The sequence below is a fragment of the Lycorma delicatula genome, chromosome 2 (genome assembly GCF_047948215.1).
Source record: "Lycorma delicatula isolate Av1 chromosome 2, ASM4794821v1, whole genome shotgun sequence".
Taxonomy (NCBI): Eukaryota; Metazoa; Arthropoda; class Insecta; order Hemiptera; family Fulgoridae; genus Lycorma; species Lycorma delicatula.
In genome coordinates this window covers 94,179,556-94,206,585 of record NC_134456.1, presented here as the reverse complement: position 1 = coordinate 94,206,585, position 27,030 = coordinate 94,179,556, and the positions used below count along the sequence as shown (strand labels likewise).

Below are 27,030 nucleotides of genomic sequence, written 5' to 3'. Positions count from 1 at the left end.
GCAAATCAAAATTATCTCATACGCAACATAGAAATTCAGACCTACACCCAAGTCGACCAATTTAGTGCAAATAACAAGGAGAACATAATCTCATTTCGGTCCGCACAGGAGCCGTGGAGCTGGGGAAGTACTGCTTTAGAAGGCTACATTTTTATTATCAAAATAGTTGGTGCCAAATAATTACGATTCAAAGAGAATTCTATTTCTAAATATTTAGGCTATAAAATATTTGCTAAGCTATTCAAAACAATATCTCAGCTAGGCGACAGTATGCTGGATAGCAAAAATTCCTTCTTTGAAATATCATTCAGCTGATAACACTAGGAAACAAAAAAGAAGTTTTTTTTGTTTCAGGAAGAAAAATAAGTGATTCTGATAGTATTTTTTGTACTGAAATTTTAATACTTTCTGCATTCTTAACTACACAATATTCAAACATTTTACTCACCTAGGAAGTAAGAAATGACAATTTTCTGCTATATTTCACCTGTGGGGCATCCTATTGATGGTCCAACAATAATTGGCCAACATATTAGGATTCCATTTGCTTTGATACCTCTTTTCCATAGCTGAAATCTCTTGATGAAAGTGTTCCTTGTATTCATTGCTCACTGCACCATTTTTTTGTTTGTTTTCAGGAAGAAATCTAGGAGCGAGTACAGGAAGTGTACTTTTAAAGACACATTACAACCCAAATTTTTATAAGATCATTGACAATATCACAATAATTTTCCGCCTTTCGATTTCCCAAAAAATTATGAGTAACATTTTTGAATGCTTGCCAAGCTGCTTTCTACGCTGGATTCAATAGTTCCTCAAACTTTTCATCATGCATTAGTATTTGTGGACCCCAAATCTTCCTTCTTTAAGTTTAGCATCACTAATTTTAGGAAACTTCTGTTTTAAGTACATGAAACCCGGAGTATTATCCATGGCCTTGACAAAATTCTTCATTAATCCTAGTTTGATATGTAACAGTGGTAGGTATACATTTTTAGCGGTACACAATTGGTCATGTTTCAAATTTTTCTGTTCAGGAATGAGTGATTTGTGTTTAGACCATTATTTTCTCATGAAATGGATTTTTCTGTCCCTACTATCACATTTACACAATTAAAAATAACAGGACTTTGTGTAACCAAGCTGCAGACTAAGAATAAACGCAATTACCTTCAAATAAACATAAATATACCATTCATACACTGCATATTGAAGCTTTTCCAATATAAATTTAAAGTTTTCGTATGTTTCTTTCATACTTCATACAGCAGAGTGAGCCACAGGTACTGATGAGAATTTATAGCCATTATGCAGAAGCATACCTTTTAAATTAACTTTAGAGGAATCAATGAACAAGCGTCATTTTGTTGAGTTATATTCATTACACATTACAAAGTGTCTCCATAAGAGAAGAAATGTCATTACAAAACATTAAGTCATTTTGTTCAAAAAAATAGTCTTTAAATTCAGAATGACGATTACAATAAGTACACATCTTTGTATTCTTTTGAAGAAGATTCCATCCTTTTCGCTAGGAAGCAAGCATTTCAAACTGTTTTTTGGACAACTTTAAATCTTGTATGAGATCGTTAAGATTTTCTTGAGTTAGTAAATGAAGCTCAGATGAACTGCTTTGTTCAAAAGTTGTATCACCAGAATCTTTCTTTTTCTTTCTTACTTCCATCAGACTCTGAACTCTCTTCATTTAATGTTACACAATCTGGAGGCTTTGGTATGGACAATTCTTCGCAGTGTGGGACTGGTCTCATTGCATATTGCAAGTTAGGGTACACAACTGTATGTTCTGATTTTGATGTAATTACTTTAATGTTTGTTAAGGAGAAATAACAGTCAGAAGAGTGATCTTTGGGTTCCCTCCAAATTATAGGGATAGCAAATGGCATGTGGCATGGGCTGTTTTTCCATGCAGTGAGAAGCCTAGAGTACAATAAACAACAGATATGCGGGGACCAGGCCTGTGTCTAGTGCCCAACTTTATACCCAAAGTAATGTTCATAACACATTTTTAATAATGGAGTAAGGTTTCATCTTCGGGACTTGAGTGTCATTTCACCACATACATAACAAAAATTGTTAGGATGATTTTAACAAAATCTAGACATTTTGTAACTAATGACTAATTAAAAGAAATAAAGTTGTAAATATGTAATACACAATAATTCAGATACACAAAGCACTCACAATGACGTGTTTACTGGTTCATTACTATCTCATAACTGGCATCTTCTGATGAATGTGCGCTACACTAGATCACGTTTGTACATGTCTATACACGTCTGAACCAGCACAACAGTAGCAACGCTACCGTTTGAGTTAGCTCATTTGGTCCATTATATTTACAATGCTCTAGGAGCTTTTACTTGACAATGGACAAATGGATGAAAAAATGTTTTAAAATATTTAAAAAATTAAAATAACAAAAACAACTGTGGGTGATGGAGAAATTCCAAATATGTATTTGAAAACAGGATAAAAAACTGTATTAAGTACACTTATTGATACTCGTGAGTCAAATATATTGTTGACCAGTGTAATCAAAAACAATTTTCACACCATAGCCTTGTTTATATGCACTTTCAACCCACTCTAAAAATACTGAAGCATTAAACATAACAGAAAGACATGTGAAGATGTGCTTCCATCATTACCAGAAAATGGTCAATACTCACAAGTTAAGAAAAAAAAACTTTGTAATCAACTTATTGTTGCCAACAATTCTCTCATAGAATTTGGATAATTTCAGACTAATAATCCTAATAAAAGAACTATATTGCAACAGTTACATACCATACAGTATTAATATAATGATTTGTAATGATTAATATATTTGATTAAATTTATAATAAGAGGTAAAAATTTCATTATTAATTTATTATATAACATAAATGCCAATGAATTAGTATAAATTCGTCAAAGACTTTTAAAAGAAAATTAAATAGGTATATGTTATTGTCAAAGTCAAAAATAAATTTGTCTATTGGTCTAATTTTTTTATTCAATTTTAAAAACTTCAATAAAGTTCTTTATTATTTAATTAATAGATTAGTCCTTATACAGTAAATCAAGCAAGTTTTTCTCATTAAATGAAATTACATTTATTATTTTATTAAATTATGGTTTAATTATTAACAAAAATAAAATTTCAACTTCCATCGGGCTTTGTAAATTAATTTTTTTTTTCTATTTAGCCTCTGATAGCACTGTAAATGATTACTTCAGAGGATGAATGAGAGTGTTATGTATGACTGTAAATGAAGTGCAGTCTTGTACAGTCTCAAGTCAACCATTCCGGAGATATGTGTTTATGAAACCCAACCACCAAAGAATACCGAAATCCATGATTTAGTATTCCAATCCGTACAAAAGTAACTGCCTTTATTAGGATCTGAACATTACAACTCTCAATTTTGAAATAAGCTGATTTATGATGACAAGTTCACCACTTGACCATGCTGCTAGATAATACAAAATTTAACTAGTAAAAATGATTAATATAATTGATATATATATATTAATATAATGATTAAGTATAATGATGACAACAATGATTTTGTACCAATTTAATGATACAGCATTTAAAATATTATAAAAAGTACAATAATCCTGGGCTCTTACCTCAGTCTTTCTTTACACCACAGTTGTTTTTGGTTTGTCCAGATTTTTTTACAGGATCATTTTCTGAATATCATAATTTTTTAACACACATTCTTTTCCATTTATTTTTACCCTTTTTCACTTTTTTGACTTCCAATAATCAATTGCAATAAATTTGAATTAAGTCATATAGTAATTTAATAATGTATAACAAACACCATGCACTAACCAAATAACCCATAGTATGAATAAGATTCACTATAAATGATGATACTTAAAATGTCATGATTTCCACAAAAATTTTAACTTAGACTTTTTCCCTTGGAGCAGCACAAAACAGGAAAAACTGTTCCTAAGCCATAAAACAAGGCATATACAATATTTCGGAGTCGTACTTCAAGTACAATAATATCTTATCAAGTATCATAAAATACAGATTTTTTTGTACATGAGGAGAGTAATTTTTATGATTTTATGTTAAAAATATAATATAAATTTCTCAAACATGATTACCGCTTATAATATTTAATAAATTATTAAAACTATTAAAAAATGAAAATCCACCTTATCAGCAAATTAAGTGTAACTCGAGTTCTTTCAGTTTATTTCAAAACCATCATCAGGTGTTAAAATATTACAATTAAATTAAAAGATTAAAATAATGTCAAAGATTAAAATACTTACAGTCATGACTGTTTGCATTCTAACAGTATACTTGTTTGAGTTTATTGTTAGAATGCAAACAGTCATGACTGTATAAGTATTTTAACTTTTGGTGTTAATTAAATTTTTTAACTTAATTATAATATTTTAACTCCTAATGATGGTTTTGAAATAAACGGAAAGATCTCGAGTCACTTCTTATTTGCTGGTAAGTTGGATTTTCACTTTTTAATAATTTGTTAAAAATATCATTACATGTATAAGAAAGCAGCAGTTGTCATGGATGTACGAAGACCAATTATGTTTATGGCAGATGGTCCTAGCCACACACTTACACCATATGTTATGTACACTAATGCTAGTATATTATAACCATCAACTTCAAAATACCATTATCATTACTTATACTGGTGATAATTGTTTTCTGAAACAGAGATATTTAAGGAAAATATATGCAATTTTTAATTATTTTAGTTTAAACATCTTTATTACAAGTTAAATTGAAAAAGTACCCAAAATTATGTCTTTTGCTTGAGACAATAATTTTGAAATGGAAATTACAGATTCATATATTGAAAGTGTTCATAATATTATAAAATGGCCATTCCATCATTATTTTTTGTCGAAACAACAGTAATAGCTGTGAGTTCAACTGAACAGCAAACAAATTATTATATTTAAAATTTTGCTTAAAAACTTGCCATCAGAAATCAGTGTTGAAATGTTAATGAAAAAGACGGAAGTTTATTAGTGACACTAATATTTCCATGAGTGGAGTGTTAGTGTTCATGATGTTAGTTATACGGGTACCCATCTGCCAGAAAATAATCAGGTAAATATTAAGTTTGCTTAAATTTACAAAGGAAATTCACAGAGAAAATAGTCAAAATTCATAATACCAATGAAAAGATGGCTTTCCATCTTTTATCTGAAAATGATAAGAAAATGTATGGTAAAAAATTAAAACATTATTCCAGAAAGTTATCTATAGATCAGAAAGGAACACAAAAACAAGAGCAGAAAACCTTATCACTATATCTCTCTAAGATAAATATTTTTTTAGCAACATAATCACAGGATAAGAGAGATGGTAATTTTGCACAATCTGTAAACAAAATGATACCTAATTGTAAGATATCTCATTGGACAAGGAAATTTATAAAAATAAATTATAAATTCATTCTGGAGCACTAAACAATGAGTAATAAAGTACATATTGATACCATATATGTTGATCCAAAACAACACATTGTTTTTCTTTTCTCGAAAAACAATGCCAGCTACAGTCTTTTCCCATTCTTCACAAAGTTTTTTTGAAACATCCAATAAAACCATTCTTAAAAACAAACTTTAGTGCTTTGAAGATCAACAATGATGGTTTTTGTACAGCATTTTTATGTCAGAGCTGATTTTAAAAAGTGTAAAAATCAGCTGCTGCTAAGATAGAAGAAAATGTCTACTTTTACACAACTGCCCTAAAAGGAGTGTAATGTTTTTAAGGTGCTTGTATATATGTTTGTTCCATTGTAGCAGTTCAATGGAAAAACTGATTTAGATGTATGACCCTGTGTTGGAATCCTTATGATATGGGGAGTGACATAGGCTATATAAATATGTATATATGTATGTTTAATTCTAACTACAAGGCCAAAAAAGAAAATCATATATATGATTCTAAATGGGTAATTTCAGTATTGATTTATCTGTATTGAAAATAGTTATGTTTTAGGATCTGCTATGATATTGAATGAATGAATTACAGTAGTAAAATTTATTTTATAATTATTATTATTGTTATTTATTGCTTATAAGCATTTAAGACAAATCTTATGATATTTTGACAGGCGGTTCGTTCGATCATGTAAGCGTATTTTCTTCTTGCTCTTATTTGTTGGTGTTGCTTCTTCTTACTTATTGTTTATAACCATTTAAGAAAAAAAGTCATATGATTTTTGACAGGCAGTATTTTCAGGCACGTAAGCTTATTCTTTATTGCTAAATAATAATTAATAATCCCTTTCTTTTACAATACGACTGCACAAAAAGGAGTGTAATTGCTATGTTTATATATGTCTGTATGTACATTTGTTTCATTATAGCAGCTCGACTATTGAACTGATTTTGATACATGACCACGCGTTGGAATCCTTGTCATAGGCTATAGAAATATATATATGCTTATATAGATTTAAAAAAAAGATACATATATACAAAATTGTATCCCGCACGCTCTTCAATTATCCTATATTGAAGAGCAATATCTATCAGCAACGTTTTTTTACTGGCAGTCTTGTTTTTGAATATTTATCTCTTATTAATTAAATGTCTATCGCTAGCCCAATGTTGGCCATGCAATTCATTCCAACAGCCAGCAGTAGTTTTATAGAAGTTTCACTTTATAATCCTAGTTAAACTTAATCAGATTTGTGAATTTTTTTTAACTTGAATGTTAATTAATCATTTTTATTAAAGCTTAATCAATATCAAAACAAAAATATATTTGAGGTAAACTATATATACTATATGTTGATCAACAGAGACTCAGCCACCTCACATTAAAAACATTATACATGACCACGCGTTGGAATCCTTGTCATAGGCTATAGAAATATATATATGCTTATATAGATTTAAAAAAAAGATATATATATACAAAATTGTATCCCGCACGCTCTTCAATTATCCTATATTGAAGAGCAATATCTATCAGCAACGTTTTTTTACTGGCAGTCTTGTTTTTGAATATTTATCTCTTATTAATTAAATGTCTATCGCTAGCCCAATGTTGGCCATGCAATTCATTACAACAGCCAGCAGTAGTTTTATAGAAGTTTCACTTTATAATCCTAGTTAAACTTAATCAGATTTGTGAATTTTTTTTAACTTGAATGTTAATTAATCATTTTTATTAAAGCTTAATCAATATCAAAACAAAAATATATTTGAGGTAAACTATATATACTATATGTTGATCAACAGAGACTCAGCCACCTCACATTAAAAACATTATACTTCACTTTAAATACTACAATTCCCACTTGAAAAATTTTCAATAATGACCTTAAAACAGGCAAAATGAAAACATTTGTGAAATTGTATTATCATGTGGGACAAAAATAATACCACTAAAATTTCATTGCCCTATCTACTTAGCTTAGAATTCCCAAAGGCAACAATTCTGATAGTATTACATGCATTGTAGTAGAGTAGAATAGATAGAAATTAAATTTAATAATAAAAATGCTACTCTTTATAATTACCTCCATGTTTACAAAGGTTTGACAAACTATATAAAGAAACAGTTAACAGAATGACATATGAATTAATTTTGTAGTGCCACAGTTTATTCCAACTTAAGTATTCATGTTTGGTGCCGTTCAAATTTTGGTTAATTATTTACATTTATCTTTAAGAAAACTGTTTATTACTCTTGAAATATATGATTATCAATGTACTGCTCTTTGAACAATTCAGATTTTTTTCTGGAGTAAAGCATACTGAATCAACTATTTCAAATATCATTTAAAGAAATACATTTTTAATGTCATAAAAATAAATTTATTTCTTCATAGTCGATTATTTAAAAGTATAATGACTCTAATTATCTAAGTAATTTACCTTTCTTTGTCAAGCCATTAATACACCCACCATTATTAATTAAAGATTAATTATACTGTAAACATTTGTTTTTTGTAGCTAATTTAGTATAAGGAATAATAAAACATTAATTATGCTATTTTAACTATAATTAAAATTATTTACAGAAATTATCATTGTCATAATATTTCATGTTTGAAATCTAATTATGATTCTTAACTTGAACTATTTTTTAATACTATTGCATACTTAATTTAAACCAGACATAAATAAAAATATTTAATAAAAAAATACATTAAATATCAGTTTATATTACTTTACTGATAACTATTATTATTATCTTTTATGACCACACAGGTTCACTTTAGTCAGTCCATTATCCAAGTATCTTTGATGGGACTGTTTGGGCCTTATGGTCCTCCCAGTACTTTTTCATGCGTTCTAATCTTTGTACCCTTTCTAGTGTTGAAAATATTCGTGTCTAGAGTTTTTTCTTGTGTAGCTGTTTCAGACGTCCTGAATCTTGCATCCTAATGATATGTCCAAAGAATCCTGGTCTCCTCTTACGCATGGTATCAGTTATGGGTTGTAACTCTTTGTACACGACTTTGTTTGTCACAATCCACCACTGCCCATCTTTTTTGTACTTTTTATTGATGCAGGTTCTCCAGTTCTTCTTTCGATTTTCTGGAATCTGTCTGTCTTTGATTGTTCGTTCAGGTTGAAGAGTATTTCTGCTGCATAAGTGGCTTCTGGTTTTATAACTGTGTTGTAGTGTCTTATTTTTGCATTTATTGATAGGCATTCTTTTATTAAAAGTGTACCACGTTAATTTTTGAGCTTTAGCTAATTTATTTCCTCTTATTTGGATTGGGATTTTTTTCTCTTAAGTTGTTTATTGGTATTTCTCCGAGGTATTTAAACTGGGTTACTATTTTAATTTTAATACTGTTTATGTTTACTTCTTTTAATCGTATGTTGTTTTTTGGGGAAAAATTTCTGTCTTTTTGAGTGATATTTTGAGGCCAATTCTATTTCCATTGTTTTGAAATTCTAATAACTGTGATTTAGCTTCATCAATGTTGTTTGTTAGCAGTGCCAAGTTGTCAGCGAAACCAAGACAGTTTGCTTTGATTTTTCGGCCTTTATTTACTTTTAGCGGGAATTTTTTGAGCCATTCCCTCATTACCAATTCTAGACCACAGTTTAATAATAGCAGTGAGAGCCCATTGCCTGGTGCAGTCCTGTTTTGATCTCAAATGGTTCCAAGAGATTGCTTCTGAATTTTACCTTTGATTAAATGTTTGTGAGAGTCAGTTTTATATGTTTATTAATTTGGTATGTAGTTTGAGGTGTCTTAGAATTTTTAGTAGGGATTCTCTGTGGATGCTGTTATATTCTTGAAATCTACAAATCTTATCAACCTGTCTGTCTTTTTTCTTGTTGTAATTCATTATTAGCTTGAGACTTATGATCTGGTCTGGGCAGTTCCTCCAGGGTCTGAAACCTCCCTGGTGTTCTAGTTCTTTCTCGAGTTATGAACCGATTCTGTTGAGAATGATTCTTGAAAGAATTCTGTATGTTGTATCTAGGAGTGAGATTTCCCTGTAATTGTTAGGGTCATGTTTCCAGATTTCTACAAAAGTCTGATCTTCTCCTGCTGCTTCGTAATTCTTCATCATCTCACCCAATACTTGGTAGACTTCTTTATTTAGGGAGTGGTTGATGTTTGGTGATGGTGTTGTTATTGAGATGTTGGTGTTGGTGTTCAAGTTAATAGAGTTCTTCGCAATTTAGGAGTTTATTGAAATATTTACTTATGATTTCTGCATTGCAGAAGTAAGTTGGACTATGCCAAGTGAGGTTGGGTTTTTTATTTTGCTCTGGATTTTTTCATGTTTTTGATTGGTTTATTGGCTTTTTCTTACTGGGCTGTACAACGGATATTGTGCTTGGTTTATCAGAAGTGTTTTTTATAACCTATGAGTTTTTTATATCAATTTTATTAATAATGCTTTTGGTAATAAGGTCTATAGTCACCTGTTGCTAACCTTTCATGCTTGCGCAGGTGGATTAGTAGTATACAAGTTTGGAGAACAACAGTGGTTGTTATCTATTGATAACATTGTTTGCGTTTGAAGTTTATAAACAGCATTTAAATAAATTACTGTTATCTTATCTTATCTGGGGATAAAATTAATTATTAATTTTATTTTTCCATTTTTTGATGGTACTGATAGCGTTATCTGAATGATAGCTTCAGTTAATAGCTAGATTAAATAAGCTACATTTACTGACGTCATAATAGAACTTTATTTCTATTATGATTATTGATTATTATTTGATAATTATAATCATTGTTATAATTATTATTATTTGATATTAATTATTTGATAATTATAATCATTGATTATTATAATTTCTATATCATTATTATATTACATGCTGGAAATGTTTCTATCGAGCAGGAGGACGTGAAGGAAGGAAGTGAAGAGGTTGGCTCTGGTTGAACCCAAGAGGACCAGGAATCTAAGATCTTCTACAACTGCCAACATGAGGGTGATCATCATGCAGGTGGACACTTCGGAGGACGAGCCCTCTAATCTGTCTCCCGCAGCTATAGAAGAGATGGACGTATAGTTGATGTCATTAAAATGGAAGGTTGAAGAAGTGGAATCAATCTAGCACAGATGGCAACATGTCAGATGGTTCTGACTTGGAACGATTAATGGAGGAGATTTGAGTTTTTTGCAGTCTTGTTGGCTGGCTCTGGGAAAACCAAATGTTGCAGGACTATGCCAGGTGTATCCGTGACCGAACAGGAAGTGCAGAGGATTCAGTTAAGGATCTCTATAAAGCGTCTTTCACCAAACTTATGGTGGACCATTATTCCCAGGCGGAGAGTGATCTGACAAGCAAGATCCGGTTATTGTTTGAGGGTCAGCTAACGGATGTGGAGATTGTAGGTATAGGCCTAAGGAGATGGCCGGTGAAAATGATTAAGGCTATATGAGTTGTGAAAGACCTTTCTGTTGCTGGTCTGTCAATTCCGTGACTTCGTCACTCTGAGGAATAATTCTGATTTACCAAAGGGGGACATATTAAACAATGTCATTAAACCTGGGGTTATCTCACAGGGAAATTTGGCAGTGTTAGTGGATGATGTCTCCGACTTCATAAAAAATAAGTACACAATACACTATTTCAGTGAGAACGAGGAGGAGAGGTGCCTGACTGATATCCTGGTGGCCTTGAGGAGGATTGTTAAGGAAGGCAAGTGAATTACCTTTGTTATCCTGGCTAGTCGATTGGGGAAGATGATCAGGGAACTATTAAGTTACCTCTATAAAGGTATGGAAGATGAGGCCAGTGTAAATGCTCCATCCGCTGCAGAGGTTAATCATAAGATAAAGAAAGAAGGTGTGGTTAAAAAATCGAAACCAGAGAAGGACAATGGCTTCACAATATTCAAGTCAATAGGGAATTCCTATGCTTACTTAGTTAAAACAGTGAAAGAAACTGTCTCCATGGAGGAGGCGGGAAAAATCCTGTCTATCAGAAAGGGCCCTAAAGATGAGCTGCAATTATGGGTTCCCAAAAAGATGAGGAGCGTAAAACTGTGATACGCAACAAGTCGGGGGAACTACAAGTAAATCTGTGGTCGAGGGGAGGCCGCAGGGCGATAGTCAATATAAATGATATAGAGGCCGGGATGACAGTGCATGAGATTCGTTATGCGGTCGCTCAGGTCATTGGTGATGTGGGAGAGTTTAGTGTCATTTCTGTGAGATCGGCGTTCGCTGAGAATTTGAATACCACGGCCATAACTTCCATGAAGGTAGTCAGGAAGCTGATGGAAAATAGAATTAAGATCGGGTGGGTTTTCTGCCGGATCCAACTCAGGGAATCTGATGAGCGCTGCTACAGGTGCCGTGGAACGGATCATGTCTGCTCGAACTGTAATTGCCCGGACCGCAGGTGATGCTGCTTTAACAGCGGAACAGAAGGACACAAATGGGCGAACTGTAGTGAACATATCAAATGTCTGGTGTGTAATGAGACCGACCATCGGATGGGCAGACGCGTCTGTAAGGTGAAAACATGCAGTGTCTCCAAATCAATGCGAACAGGTGTGTGGCTGCCCACGGTTTAGTTTGGGCCGCAGCACTGGCGAGTGGAGTTGACTTCTAGTGGCAGAACCGAACAGGAGGATGGTTTCCACGGAACCGTGGCAAGTATACACGTGTGGAGATGCTGCCATAAGAGATGTTTCTGGGGGATATGGAATTCTGAGTATAATAGCAAGAGATGGTTTTTTAGTACTAGAACTGACCGAATATATGCTGATCTCAGGGTATACGAGGTGCGACAATAAAGTAATGAGCTGATTTTTCTTTGCAAGATGTGGCAAGATCTTTGAGATTGGTCTATAAGCTATTTCTACTCCAAGCGGCACATTGATGCAACTGCTCAGTCGTGAATTGTGCTGTAATAAGTGAACACGTGTTTGTGTCTCCCGTTACAGAAATGAAACCGCATCTTGTGTTGTTTGAAAATGGTGTCCCTTGACCACCATTTTGACTCTTGGAAATAGAAAAAAGTCGCATGGAGCGATATCTGGTGAATAAGGTGGCTGTGGTAGTACTGAAATTTGTTTTGAGGTTAAAAATTGCTGTACTGACAGAGTAGTATGGGATGGCGCATTATCGTGATGCAGAATCCAATTATCAGCAATGTTGGCATGGTCACGAACTCGTTTACGAAGTCTTTCTAAAATTTCTTTGTAGAAATATCGGTTAACTGTTTGTCCAGGAGGCACCCACTCTTTATGAACAATTCCCTTGGAATCGAAGAAGCACACAAGCATGCATTTCACTTTTGACTTTGACATGCGAGCTTTTTTTGGTCTAGGTGATCCCTTTGAGCACCATTGCGAACTTTGGCGTTTTGTCTCTGGATCGTATTGAAAAAACCAACCTTCATCACCAGAGATAACACGGCTCAACAAATCTGGATTGATTTCCGTTTGCTCTAACAGATCGGCTGCCACATTTTTCCGTGTTTCTCGCTGTTGTGTGAAATTTTTGGGGACCATTTTTGCACAAATCTTTCTCATACCAAGATCTTCAGTTAATATTAGACGAACCGATTGATGTTGAATTCTTCTGCAATCATTTTCACGGATAATCTTCGATCAGATCGTAAGATTTCACGCATCCTTGTCAAGTTGACATCTGTCCGTGAGGTTGATGGTCGTCCACTGCGGTCTTCATCTTCAACATTCGTTCTACCTTCACTAAAAATTTTATGCCACCGAAAAACTTGAGCTCTTGACATAACCTCCTCTCCAAAAGCCTTCTGAAGCTTACCATAAGTTGTCTCGCGTTTTCACCCGATTTAACGCTAAAAGAAATGGCATGTCGTTGCGCAATATTTTTCGGTTTCATTTCTGTGATGAGAGACACAAACACGTGTTCACTTATTACAGCACAACTCACGACTGAGCAGTTGCATCAATGTGCTGCTTGGACTAGAAGTAGCTTATAGACCAAGGTCAAAGATGGTGTGCCTGCGCAAGCTGCAGGGTTGCCACATCTTGTAAAGAAAAATCAGTCTCATTACTTTATTGTCGCACCTCGTATATCGCCAAACTGTGATTTAAAAAGATTTAAAGATTTTATAGCCGAACTAGAGCTATATATCAGGAGGTCAAGAAAGGCAGTGATTCTTGCCGATGACCTAAATTCGGAGTGTGTTGAACTGGGGAGATTCAAGTCTACCGGCAGAGGATACATATTGGCTAATATGTTTAATGAGATTGACATGGCAGTTTTGAATCACCAGGGAGTGTCAATACATATAGATAGAGTTAAGGGCTCAGTTGTAGGTATAACTGCTATTTCAGAATAAATTGTTCCGAGAATAACAGAGTGGCGTGTTTTGGACGATTAGTTTCATTCCGATCACAGACCAATAGTTTTTACCGTCAAATGTGATCAACAGCGCCGTCTACGTTCAGGCTGATAGATGCCCAACGAACTTCAGAATAAGAGAATAGCTGATCGTGTCGCAATGGAGATGGGCCAGCGCAGAATAACTGATGGCAGTGGTAAAATTGCATGTCAGAGGGAAACTGCTGCTCAGAAACCCATAGAAAAGATCGTATATTGGTGGACAGAGAAGATCGCCTCGTTAAGAAAATTGGTATAGCGGTTAAGGAGAATTATGCAACGAGCCAGACTGGGAAACGCAATCGCAGAGGTTGAAACTGAGGAACGCCGAATGGCCAGAAAGAGACTTGGAGCGGCTATAAAGAAAGCAAAGTCCGATGCTTGGGAAGAACTCATTAATTAGTTAGATGACAACACATTGAGTAAAGCCTACCAGATTGAAACAAAGAAATTTGGTAGGCGACTCCGAAGCCTGCCTAGAGGCCAGACGCTAGGGCGTCTGGCCTCTAGGCAGGCAGTACAGCCCCTAGGCTGTACTGCCCCTTTTTCCGGTGGAGGAAACTGAAAGAACGGATATTCCTTGCACGCATGATCGGTGTTTTACAGCAGATGACTTAAACAGGACTGCCGCCAGAATCAATACGAAAAATAACCGGTGGACCTGATGCACTGACAAGCGGTCTAGTTGAAAGGTGGCCTTGGACGGTTCTTGACACCATAAATGTTGCATTAACAGACTGCAAGTTCCCCGAACACTGGAAGGAGACCAGATTGATCCTCCTCCCAAAACCGGGCGCTTAAACAAGTGGGCGCATTGCTTATAGATCTCTGTGTCTAATTAGTACCTTACAGAAGTTGCTGTTTCGCAACCATATCAAACAAGTAGCGGCGGACCTAGTCTCTGTGATAAACAAACTTAGGAGGATTGCTCGGAAACACTGTGGACTGTCGGGCGGTCAGTTATACATGGTGTACCGTAGTATCTTCGAGAGTATGTCCACTTACGCGGTAGCCGTATGGGCACATAGGTTGGACAGAAATAGAGCACTTATTCTAAATTTAAGGAGTGCCCAGCACAGAACCTTAATTGTATGAAGTTGTTTTTTTAAAACAACCTCCTACAAGGCTACCACCCTATTGGGAAAGACTCTCCCAATCGATTTAGTAGTGTGAAAGCTCGGGCAGCCATGTGGAAATTACGAAGAGATCGAGAGACCGAGGTATTTTGGATACGATTTCGGGCGCGGGCCAGTACGGAGCGTAACAGTGGTCACAATTGCAACAGTATCTAAATTTCGAACAGTTGTTCATCTCCTGCCTGCGAAAGAGGCTTAAGAGCCTTGCGATGGAAGCATGGAAACAGGAGTGGAATACCACGACTAAGGGACGATTCTTGTATAAATTATACAGGATCTAGGGGAATGGTACACCTCAAGAACATTTTTAAGGGCAACGGGAGCCCAGGTGCTCACCATGTTGTGATAATACTTTTTCAGGTTCCAGGTTGAAGAAAAGAAGAAGAAATTTAAGATACATTATGACTCGGGAGCCCCGGAAAAGGAAACCCTTTCTTGTTTATTGAAGGCGTTCAAAAAGATAGCTATACAGTCACCAAATTCAGCGTACATACTGCCTTCGGGCAGTATGGGAAATTTTGCCAAGAAGATCATATCATATATCTTCAGAGCAAGGGAAACACCTGTATATGTGTTAACTGCTCCAAGGGGATGGTGGGACCAGGCACGGTAATAATCAAATCCCGATAAAGAAGGCTACTCCACCGGCGGAGCAAAGCCGAACAGTGATTGTTAAGGCAGAAGGAAAAACGTGCGCGGAGCTCCTCCGGTCCATGAAGGATGCTGTCACCAGCGAGGATGCAAATAACGTCATCTCATTGCGAAAGGGCCGTAACGAGGAGCTCCACGTTAGGATACAGGGTGCAGAGAAAGCGGAACAATTTACATCTATCCTGAGGGACAAGGCTGCCGACCTTCACGTTGATATAAAAAGCAGAGCTGGAAGGAGAACTGTTGTGTACATCCGAGATGTCGAGCATGACACAACAGAGCAAGAGGTTATGGCCGCCATTATAAATCGCGTGGGTTCTAGCGAGGAAGTCAAGATAACATCCATGAGGAAAGATTTTGGCGAGACACAAAATATTACGGTCATGACCTCTTACAGAGCGGCATGCAAACTGGTCGAGGAAAGAATAAGAATCGGATGGATTAGTTGCCGGGCGTACATCCGGGAAGATGAACACAGGTGCTACCGTTGTTGGGGCACGGGCCATAGAAGGCACGAATGTAAGGGCCCAGATAGGCTCGATTTGTGCTTCAACTGCGGTAGCAGAGGTCACAAGATAGCGGATTGTCTTGAACCTAAGCAATGCCTCGATTGTAAGAGCGGTGAACACAGGACTGGAGCTTGGCAATGTAAGAAAAAATTGGATGATTAGGACTATGTTAGCGAATCCCAATAGGAGTATTCTCGTTCACGACTTAATTAGTCGTGTTGTTGCAGACAAGAACGTAGACCTCCTTGTGGTCACCGAACCCAATAAATATATAGCTGCCAAACTTGGATGGACTGTTGATATGTCGGGTGATGCTGCCATTATGGACGTAAGTCATAGTATACAATGGAATTTCAAGTTTAGAGGTAGTGGCGTGGTGTCTGTTGAGACCGAAACAACTCATTCGTGGGTGTGTACATTTCGCCCAACATTGCGATCGCGGACTTTACTAACTTCATCGACACTTTACAAGGTGTGATTACCAATTCAACCAAGAGGATCGTAATGTTGGGTGATTTTAACAGCAAAATGGTGGCGGCTGGCAGTCGAAACACCAACAGGAGGGGACAGATCCTTGCCGATCTCCTGGAAACTGCCGGCTGCATCTGCATTAATGACGACACGCCCACGTACGTAGGGAAAGGTCATCGGTCGGTGCTTGACCTCACCATCCTGGACTGTAGGTGGAGGAGGAATCAGTACCAGTGGATGGTTCTCTCTGAAGATATAGCGAGCGATCACCGCGCCTCTATCTTGGATCTGAAAGACGTAGATTTCAGGCGTGAAGTGCACTTCCCCCCACCGAGATTCTCATCAGTACAAATAGAGCAAATCGTCAACAGGACTGCAAGTAGACTGTCTGATAGACATCAACAATCACCTGAGGCTTTAAATAATATAATAAAGCAGGAAATGGACAGAATGGCAGCTAACAATACAAGGAGGCGCTCCGTATATTGGTGGACTGCTGAAATTGAAGCAATGAGACAAGAGCTCCAGTCCCTTAGGAGAAGGAAACAACGTATTCTTAGAAATAACAGAGAAGGGTACCAGGAAATAGCCAATAGATACCTCGAGGCAAGAAGAACGCTCAATAAGGCTATTAAGAGACGTAAAAAGGATTGCTGGATCAGGCTCTGCGAAGAGCTTGACAGCAATCCCTGGAGCCAGCCATATCGTATTGTGACCAAAAAGTTCGGGAGACGTATGCCTATCCTCAATAAGACCAGTGTTGCAAGGAAGGTAGCCAGGTTGTTCCCGCATACAGTGCCTGATATCGTGAGATCCACACCTTGCGACAATAGAAGATTCACCATGGAAGAGCTACAACTTGCGGCGAGGAGTTTGGCAACTAAAAAGAGCCCTGGCCCAGACAAGATTCCCGCGGCAGTGATCAAGGGGCTAGTTCAGAAGGCTCCCTGGGAGATGCTCGAGATTGCCAGCCACGGCATGGAGAACGGAGACTTCCCCGACTGCTGGAAGGAGGCCAGAGTGGTATTCCTACCTAAAGGCACCTCTTCGGAGGAAGATATAACCTATAGACCCCTGAGCCTCCTTAACATGATGGGGAAGCTAGTAGAAAAGATGCTGGCTAGCCGCATCATCAAAGAACTAGAAGAGGGAGCCGGAATCAGTCCTAACCAGTACGGGTTTATGCGGGGGCGATCCACCGTGCAGGCTATCTGCCGAATTTTGGGATGGGCCGACGAGGTGAAGAGAGGCACTTGGCGAACCAGGAGAATTCCACTGATGCTGTCACTAGACATAAAAAACGCGTTCGGGGCTATTGGTTGGGGTCACATTAATGACGCAATTGCCGCTAGGGGCCTCAGCCCGTAACTGCGTAGGCAAATTGAATGTTACTTGTCCAACAGAGGATGTCTGGTAGAAGCACAGGAAGAAACAGTACATTTTCAAATGCATGGTGGAGTTCCGCAGGGCTCTGTTCTGGGGCCGTTGTTGTAGCTGGTGATTATAGATGAACTCCTTCAGAAGGAGTTTCCTGTCGGCGTCCAGGTCCTGGCTTATGCAGATGACCTTGCAGTCCTCGTAGAGGGAAGGACGGTCTTGGAGGTACGGGAGAGGGTGTATGCGGCCATCGACACTATACAGGAGTGGTTGAGGTCCAGGGGTCTGCAACTGTCTACGGAAAAATGCCGGTGTATTGCCTTTACGGGTAGAAGAGTGCTAGAACCTTTCAATATTTCCATCAAAGGTCATGCTATAGAAGAAGCTAATAACATCAAGTACTTAGGAGTTATTCTCCAGAAAAACGGTAGATACACCGAGCACATAGTCAATGTATGCAACAAGGCAGAAAGGATGATAAAAAGTCTAAACATCATTATGTCATCGCAGAATGCCCCTCGGGCCTCAAAGCGCCGTTTACTGGCGACCACCGTCGTGTCTTCGCTTATGTATGCCGTTCCGGCCTGGTGGCGCTCTATCGCCATCAGGCGCAACAAAGAGAGACTGGCGAGGACGCACAGGTGTGTGCTCCTAGGTGTTGTGTCCGCATACAGGACAGTGTCCTATGCCGCCCTGTGCGTGTTATCGGGTACACCTCCTATTGACCTAATCGCAAAAAAGAGGGTGGAGAGGGCACAAGGCAAGCCAGAACAAGAGGTCATGGATGCCGTTTATAATATCTGGCAGGAAAGATGGTCGCAGGAAGCTGTGGGTCGATGGACGAGAACCCTCATCCCCAACATCAAGCCATGGTTGTCGAGAAGATTTGGTGAGGTTGATCATCATCTATCGCAGTTTTTTACAGGACATGGTTCCTTCAATAACTACCTGCACAAAATAGGCAAGAGAGAAGAGCCAATTTGCAACTACTGCAACGAGATAGATGATGCTGAGCACCCCTTTTTTGAGTGCAATAGGTGGGACACACTTAGACATAGTAAGGAACTCACAGGTATAACTCCAGAGACAACAATAGACTACATGCTAAGAAGCGAGTCAAACTGGAATAATTTTGCTAGTTTTGTTAGACAAGTTGTTCTACAGAAATACTCTGATGAGAGAAGACAAGGTGTTGGCTAGAATAGGACTGGGTGGACAGCCTTGCTGGTGAGGTCCAGCATGCAGCGGTGTGTTGGCACTGATGAGCCACCAAGGACTCCACGGGTAACAGTCAGGTAACAGCACACTGATTACTGAAGGGACCCGGCGCCGCGTCGCGACGAACTGGGTCTGGCGTGGTGTCCAAAAGGGCAATATTAATAAAGAACTCTCAAAAAGAGCTAACTGGTAGGCCGACCTGCCATGCCGGTATTGGCTAGAATAGGACTGGGTGGACAGCCTTGCTGGTGAGGTCCAGCATGCAGCGGTGTGTTGGCACTGATGAGCCACCAAGGACTCCACGGGTAACAGTCAGGTAACAGCACACTGATTACTGAAGGGACCCGGCGCCGCGTCGCGACGAACTGGGTCTGGCGTGGTGTCCAAAAGGGCAATATTAATAAAGAACTCTCAAAAAGAGCTAACCGGTAGGCCTACCTGCCATGCCGGTATATAGCCGGTAGGTGGGGAGGCCTTTTCTTTTTTTTCACTCTACTCCCCTGGGCCGGTCCGACTGGTTGGTATTGCGCCACCCAGGGGAGTGTCTGGTAAACGAGCCTCTCCGCCTACCGGCTGAACATCCGGCATGGCAGGTCGGCTCGCCGGTGTCAGCTCTTTTGAGTGATTTTCTGTTTGCCCATTTGGAAACCACGACATACCTCGAATAGCCGTAACGTGGCACCGGGTCTTTTCTTACTCTTCTTCTTCATCGGAACCTATCTAAACCCTTGGGAGTCCTCAGTGGATCATTGAGAACGACACACCTCAGCGTGCCGTCTCTCACCACTGAGGCTGTCCACCCTACCCTATTCTACACTAGTAACCTAGTCGCCTTTCATCTATATCCTTCTCTGTTAATACTGCTACTATAAATTCCGTAACCTTCTTCCAGTTTATTTCGCTCCTCAACATGTGCTCTAGGACCTCTGCTGGGCTCATACCTATTATGCCACAGTTCCTCCTTTTAATTGCCCACCTCTCGCAGCAGAAAAATGTGTGTTCTGCATTGTCAATTCTCTCACAGTACATACATTCTGGACCTGGCCTTCTTCCAACACGATGGAGGTACTCATTAAAATTGCCATGACCTGTAAAAAACTGCGTGATATGATAATTTAACTCACCATGTTCCCTGTCTAACCATAGTGCAAGATCTGGAATCAGCTCCTTCGTGCGTCTGGCTGGTCCATCCTCCTGCCATCTATGTCTAAGTCTATCTTTTGCTTCATTTGCTTCGAGGCCTTGCGCCCTCTCGACTCTATTTAGGGCCATTAAGTCTATTGGTGGCACCCCAGACAACACGCACAACGCCTCATAGGAGACCGTCCTGTAAGCTGAAACAACCCCCAGCAACAGCCTCCAATGAGTACTAACCAGTCTGTTCAAATTTATTTTAACCCTGACTGAGTGCCACCACACTGGTACTGCATATAACATCATTGATGTCACTGTGGACGCTATCGCCCTTCGCTTAGTGGGTCTTGGAGCTCTCTGCGAAGACATTATTATATTCAAATTCTTAGTCATCTGTTCACCTTTGGCACATTTGTCTATTATATGCTGGGTGAACCTGCAATTCCTCTCATAAGTCACACCCAAGTATTTAATCTTTTCGACCTCTGTTATTTGTTGGTTTCCAATTTGGATGGCCGGACGGTCTAAAATCCTCTTCCCTGTGAACATAATATATTTACATTTTTCTATTGCCAGCTGGAGTCCCCTCTCTTTCAACCAATTATCTATTGTCCGTAACGTGTTGTTAGCACTCTCTTGTACATCGACAGTTGTTTTACCCTTGATAGGCAATTACTTGTACCCCATCCTGATAGTCTAGTCTTAATATCCCATCGAAGGCCAGTATCCAGAGTAAGGGTCCCAGTACAGACCCCTGTGGCACACCGCCATAAATATTGAAAAGTAGGCACTCACTCTGCGTCTCCACCAAGAATTCTCTTGGTGGGGAGGCCTATTTGAGTTTAAAGACACTCCCCTGGGCGGTGTAATACCAAGTCGGAGAGCTGAGAAAAAAAAAGGCTCCACCTGAAAACTGGTGAGCTGTGCGTCTGTGTGGAGATCATGTGATGTTCGACTGCCCCCCTCTTGGGGAGGCCGGAAATTGGGCTACCCTGGAACTTAAGAGGTCAAGGGAAAATTGGTCACTCACAAATGGCGAGTCCCCGTGTGGGAGTTCCTTGATGAGGTTGCGTTGTTCAACCTTTATCAGTAACTTATTAAGGAAAAAACTCCTACCGATCTGATAGAGAAGACTACCTTCGAGGAATGATAGGCTATCAGCCAACAGCTACAAGCGATATAAATGGTGAACTTATACTTGCTGGCATTCAGCAACCTAGGCGTGGCAGCGAATTGCTCTGTTTTGATTTAAGGTGACAAGTTAATTTTAATATATTTACGATTGTCATATATTACAAGATAGACGGGGTGCGCCTACCCAATTTAGTTTAGTATGACAAGTGAACGGCTGGACCCAAAAGCTAATGGTGTATTTACCAAACTTATACCGTTCATGCTATTAGGTTAGCTCTAGGAGCTAAATAGGATACTGGTCGCTTAAACTGTTTGACACGAACTGTTTGACCGAATGTTTGTGCCACGAAGGACTAACGTGGCACAAACATTCGGTCTTATGCTTTAGGGCGACCGAATGGAGTGGTGGCAAGAGAAATGTCAGTACTCATCATCTATCTGTTCAAGATAAATATTTTTTGAGATACATTATTACAGGATATGAGAGATTGGATTATTGTACAATATGAAAAACAAAATTGTAGCAATCTAATTATACAGATATCATCTCATTGGACACAGAAATTTTGTTTTGTCAAGAGCAAGGAGTTTATAGGAAAGGGTTTTTTTTATTACAGGGCACTGAACACAATAAATTCATTCTAGAGGGCGAAACAATGACTAAAAAATATGCATATATTGATATCCAAATATATTGATAACTTTCATGTCTTATAAACAATGCCATCTACACTCTTTTGCCATTTTTCACATATTTTTTATTAAAAATCCCATAAAATCATTCTTAAAAGCTAACTTTAGTGCTTTGAGAATTAGCAATGGATGTATGTCTGACATAACTTTTCTGTCAGAGCTGATTTTAAGCAGCAAAACATATAAAAATCAGCTGCTGCTAAAATAGGAAAAAAGGTTTACTTTTACACAAATGTCTATTGCCAGCCATTATAACAACAGTACCAATATAACAGTGTCAGTACATTACAACAACCAGCAGTTACGTCTTATAGAAGTTTTACTTTACAGTTCTAGTTATGCAAACTTAACTTATTCAGATTTGTGAATGTTTTAACTTATATATAACGTATAAAGAAACAGAAAACAAACTGACATATAAATTACTTTAGTAGTGCCCAAGTCTATTCCACATAAAATATTCATGTTTGTTGTCTTAAATTTTTGTCAATTTCTATTTAAGAAAACTGTTTACTGCTCTTGAAATATCTGACTCTATCAATACTGCTATTTTTAATGAGTTAGATTTCTGTCAGATGGTATTACTTTTTCATAACATAGGATTTAAAAATAATTACTTATTATCTAAGTAATTTACCTCACTTTGTTGAGTCTACAAATTATATTGTTAATCACTTGATTATTTGATGGATTTGGAACAGGGAATAGTAAAGCAAATAATTTATGTTACTTTAACAGTAATTATGATTATTTACACATTTTATCACTGTCATAATATTTTTCTTCTTTGAAAGTTGAATTATGATTCTTAGTTTGAACTTTTATATAATACTAATGGATATTTTATTTAAACTAGACATAAATAAAAATTTTATAAAAACATATACATTATTATCCATCTATGTTACTTTATTGATGAGTAAATCACAAGTATATTGCTAGATAATAATTTTTGTTTGGTCGTTGGTTTTAAGAGTAGAGAGCTTGTCCCTTATTCATGACATTGTTTGACTTAATATGTCTTACCAATTCTCAGTCTTTGTGTCACTCATAACAGCATTGGAGATACAAATTAGTATTTTTTGACTAACCCGTCAAACCCCTTTTTATACCCGTCAATATTTTACATCTTTAATTCTAAGTTTTTGACTAGAACTTTAGATCATAAAGTTCAAAATGCTTTATTTAAAAGTCCTGCGCATGTAGATGCTTTGCTATACATTACATGTAAGAAATGGTGTAATAATTATGAAATTTTGTAATACATTATTAAGCTATTTGATCAATTAAATTTTTTGGTAAAATTAGTAATAAGGTGATGTATTGTGGTGAACTAAATTTAACGAACATTTTATTTGTGCCATGTATTTCAAATTACCAGAAAAAGTAGTTCAACCATAAATAACACTGAAAATTTTGAAAAACCTTTTTTTCAAGTTTTTCTCCAAATATTTTATTTTATTTTTTAAATTAATCATTTCATAATAAACTTTATCTTCTTTTTGTATGTAAATTAGGCATTATAAGGGTAATAATAGTTTTCAAATTATATTGCATTAATAAGGGTAATTTTTAATCTTAATTAAATAATTTATTTTGAAATACAAAACATTGTCATTTGAGATTTTTTAATTAATTTTTTAATTCTCAAATTAGTAAACTTGTTTTAAAAACTTTTTTTATTAATATATTATTCTGCTCATACATGATTTTGTACAAAATCATGTGATTTTTCATTTGAATATAGTTTTTTTTTTTATAACCCACTCAACGAAAGAGATTAATTGATATGCTCATATTAAAATACTTTTAAACTATTTGGTTTTAATAGAGCTACATTTCATGAAAACCTATAAATTATTTAAATTAATGATGATATACTTAATTTCTTAAAATTCCTTATACCTTCCTTTTAAACGGCTAAATGTAAATTAATATGGTAATAATAATCTATAAAACTAAATTTTATTTAACTATATCTTAAAACTAATATATAAATAAGCTTTGTATTTTACTGTAGGAAGTTCCACTAGCAACAAAAAATGCTGTCTTCATTAATACTTGTGATTCCAACATTTGATAAAGATTTGTGTCCAAGTTAACTAACCTTTTTAACAAAACCTTTTCACCTAAATAATTTTCTTTTTTCTTATGAAAATTTCCTCATTATATATATTGTTTGTTCAATTCTGTGTAATGCAGTTTTGTGACCCTTAGTTTCATATAGATTATAACACTTCTATATCATAGATTTACAATCATTTATATGCATACATTATACATAATACTCTCAAACAGTATGTGGTGGGATTGTGTCAGAATAATTTGCATGGTTTGTAGTCTATGATGAAATTTTTAATTATTTTATTTTTGACATTTTACTAATAACAGAAGCAATGATGGAATTATGACTATAAATGTTAATCATATCAAAATGAATATAGCATTAACATTATGGCATAAGATTATAATGTTAATATTTTATATATAAGAGTAAGAGTGGCTACAGAAGTAAATAAATATACTACAGGAGAAAAGTTTCTCTTATTCATGTTTTACATGTATGTGAACTACATGAAGTACTTCTGTACTTCAGTAAATAGTAATCTGAAGCGATATCAAAAGGTAACTGTTTATTTAAAGCATTCATTCTCAAAGTGGGCGATAACATCCCCTTGTGGGCAGTGGAGGCCTTCAGGGGGGGTCGGCAGAAGGCCTAAAGAAAATTTGAAGGTGTTCAGACGGTCTAGGAAGGCAATGGCTAATTAAAAAAATGGCAAAAATTATGTTTTCCTAATATTTCAAACTAAAATTAAATACCTACTACAATAATACAAAAAATTAAAGGTACACCCATATTTTATGATAAAAAATGATTGTATTCAAACTACTTTAACATTGCAACCAAGAGGCTTAGAGGGACGAATAAAAAAAATTAAAGCTTGAATATTCTACTTTTTGACAGTATATTTCAGATTTCAAAAATCATCAGATTAAAAAAAAATTGGTGAGAAGAAAAGTTAAAAATTTGAAAGTTTTTCTTTGTGTTTGATCAAATGCATGGGGGAAACAAATTTTTTTCATTAAACTGCATTAAAATCGTTTAAAAGCTTAAGACTAGTTTTAATTTCTTTCTTTGTATGTCTATGATTTTTCTGAACCTAAATATTCCACTTAAAGAAAAAAGGCCATTTTTGTCTTTAATGCTCCATATTTCCAATTTAAGCAATATATTGGTAGAAATAAATATGGAAATTAAAGGGTTTTGATCTAGCTTTAATGACAAATTGTAATGTACAGGTTCAGTACCAAGTATTCGTACCAACTACGAACAACCTGTGCAACACTGATATTTATGAAATTATTATTGATGCAGGCATCAGTACATAATGTGTTTCAAAGCGGATAGGAGTTTCGCATTCGATGGTTTGGAAGACACTTAAAACAAATTTTATTCTCATCATAAACAGCCAGTTCAACATCTACACCCAGGAGAAGGTCCACTTTGCTTGAAGTTCTGCAACTGGTAGAATACAAAACAAAAATTCTACAAGTATGTTTTGTTTACCGATTAGGAAAATTTCACCTGAATTTGCATCAACAAAATACGCAATGAGCATAATGGCCAGAAGTAAATCCTTGTGAAATGGTGGAAAACAATGTTCAACACCAATTTAGCATCAGTATACGGTGCCACCTTCTTCATAATTAGCTGTTTTAACTGTTCACATTCATATTATCTAGCCACTTAAATGCTGAGATCTACTTGCACTTTCTTCAAGAATTGCCGCAGCTGCTTGAAGATGTACTTGTAGCGCAGAGACACAAAGTAATGCTTTCAGCACAATGGCATGCCTCCCCACTTCTATTGTTCCATTTCCAATCACTCACTTAAATCATCGTTTCTCTGGGAAATGTATCGGTTGTGGAGGTCCACATACCTGGCCACCAACTTGCTAATCTAACACCTTTAGAATTTTGCATTTGGGGATGGATGAAAAATGTTGTATACAAAACAAAAATACATTCTCATGAGGAATTACTTGTCTACATTAATGATCTGGCTTAGCAACTTAAAGACAGTCCTGAAGAACTAAAAGGAACAATAAAAGCAGTAAAGAAGTGTGCCAAAAAATGTATTGAAGATGTCAGGCTCATTTTTTAATATTTATTATAAATTTGTACATATAATGCATTTTGATCTAGTGTACTGTTTTGAAATAAAATTCAAATTTGTCTATCTTTTCTTTGTTTTATTCAACTTACACCATTCTTTTCAGAATTAAATTCTATACAAGTTTTAAAAGTTTTCTGTGCTTATTACCCATTTACAAAGTCATTGTTGGAATTTTCACACCAATTTATTGGTTTTCACCCCAGAATTTTCAAAAACTACTGCAGATAGGGTTCTTGGACCTATCTTATTGATTTTTCAACTCAAAAAATATAGGAAATCATTAATTCTGTCTCTTAATTAACATCCTAAAAATTTCAGTACAACCTCATTTATCGGTGTAGCTCAAATCCAAGCAAAATCTTTCACTTGCTAACTCATAAATGAATCATTTTAGAACATATATTTATATGAACTTTTTCCAGTATTTTCATTAATAGAATAGGTTATGAAAGTCTCAGAAGAACTTCATGATACAGTCTGTATATTATTTTGTACATATATTGCTCAATATAAATTATACAATGCTTGTTCTATGTATATGGCAGAAAAGTTTATATTAGATTAATGAAATAGGATTTATTTTTTTGGAGTGTAAAGTAATTTTGTTTTGTAATAATGTTTAGTATGTCTTATGTTTATGATACCTGGTTCCTTTCCTTCTGGTGGTTCTATGTGGTTGGATTTTTATGAATAAAATATGGAAA

The 27,030-nt window shown here is 36.3% G+C and overlaps 1 protein-coding gene across 4 annotated transcripts in view; it reads right to left on the bottom strand.

The window, feature by feature from the left end:
• Positions 1-27,030, bottom strand: part of LOC142320223 (UNC93-like protein MFSD11) — a 136,293-nt gene that overhangs the window by 24,901 nt on the left and 84,362 nt on the right. The gene's annotated exons all lie outside the window — the stretch shown is intronic.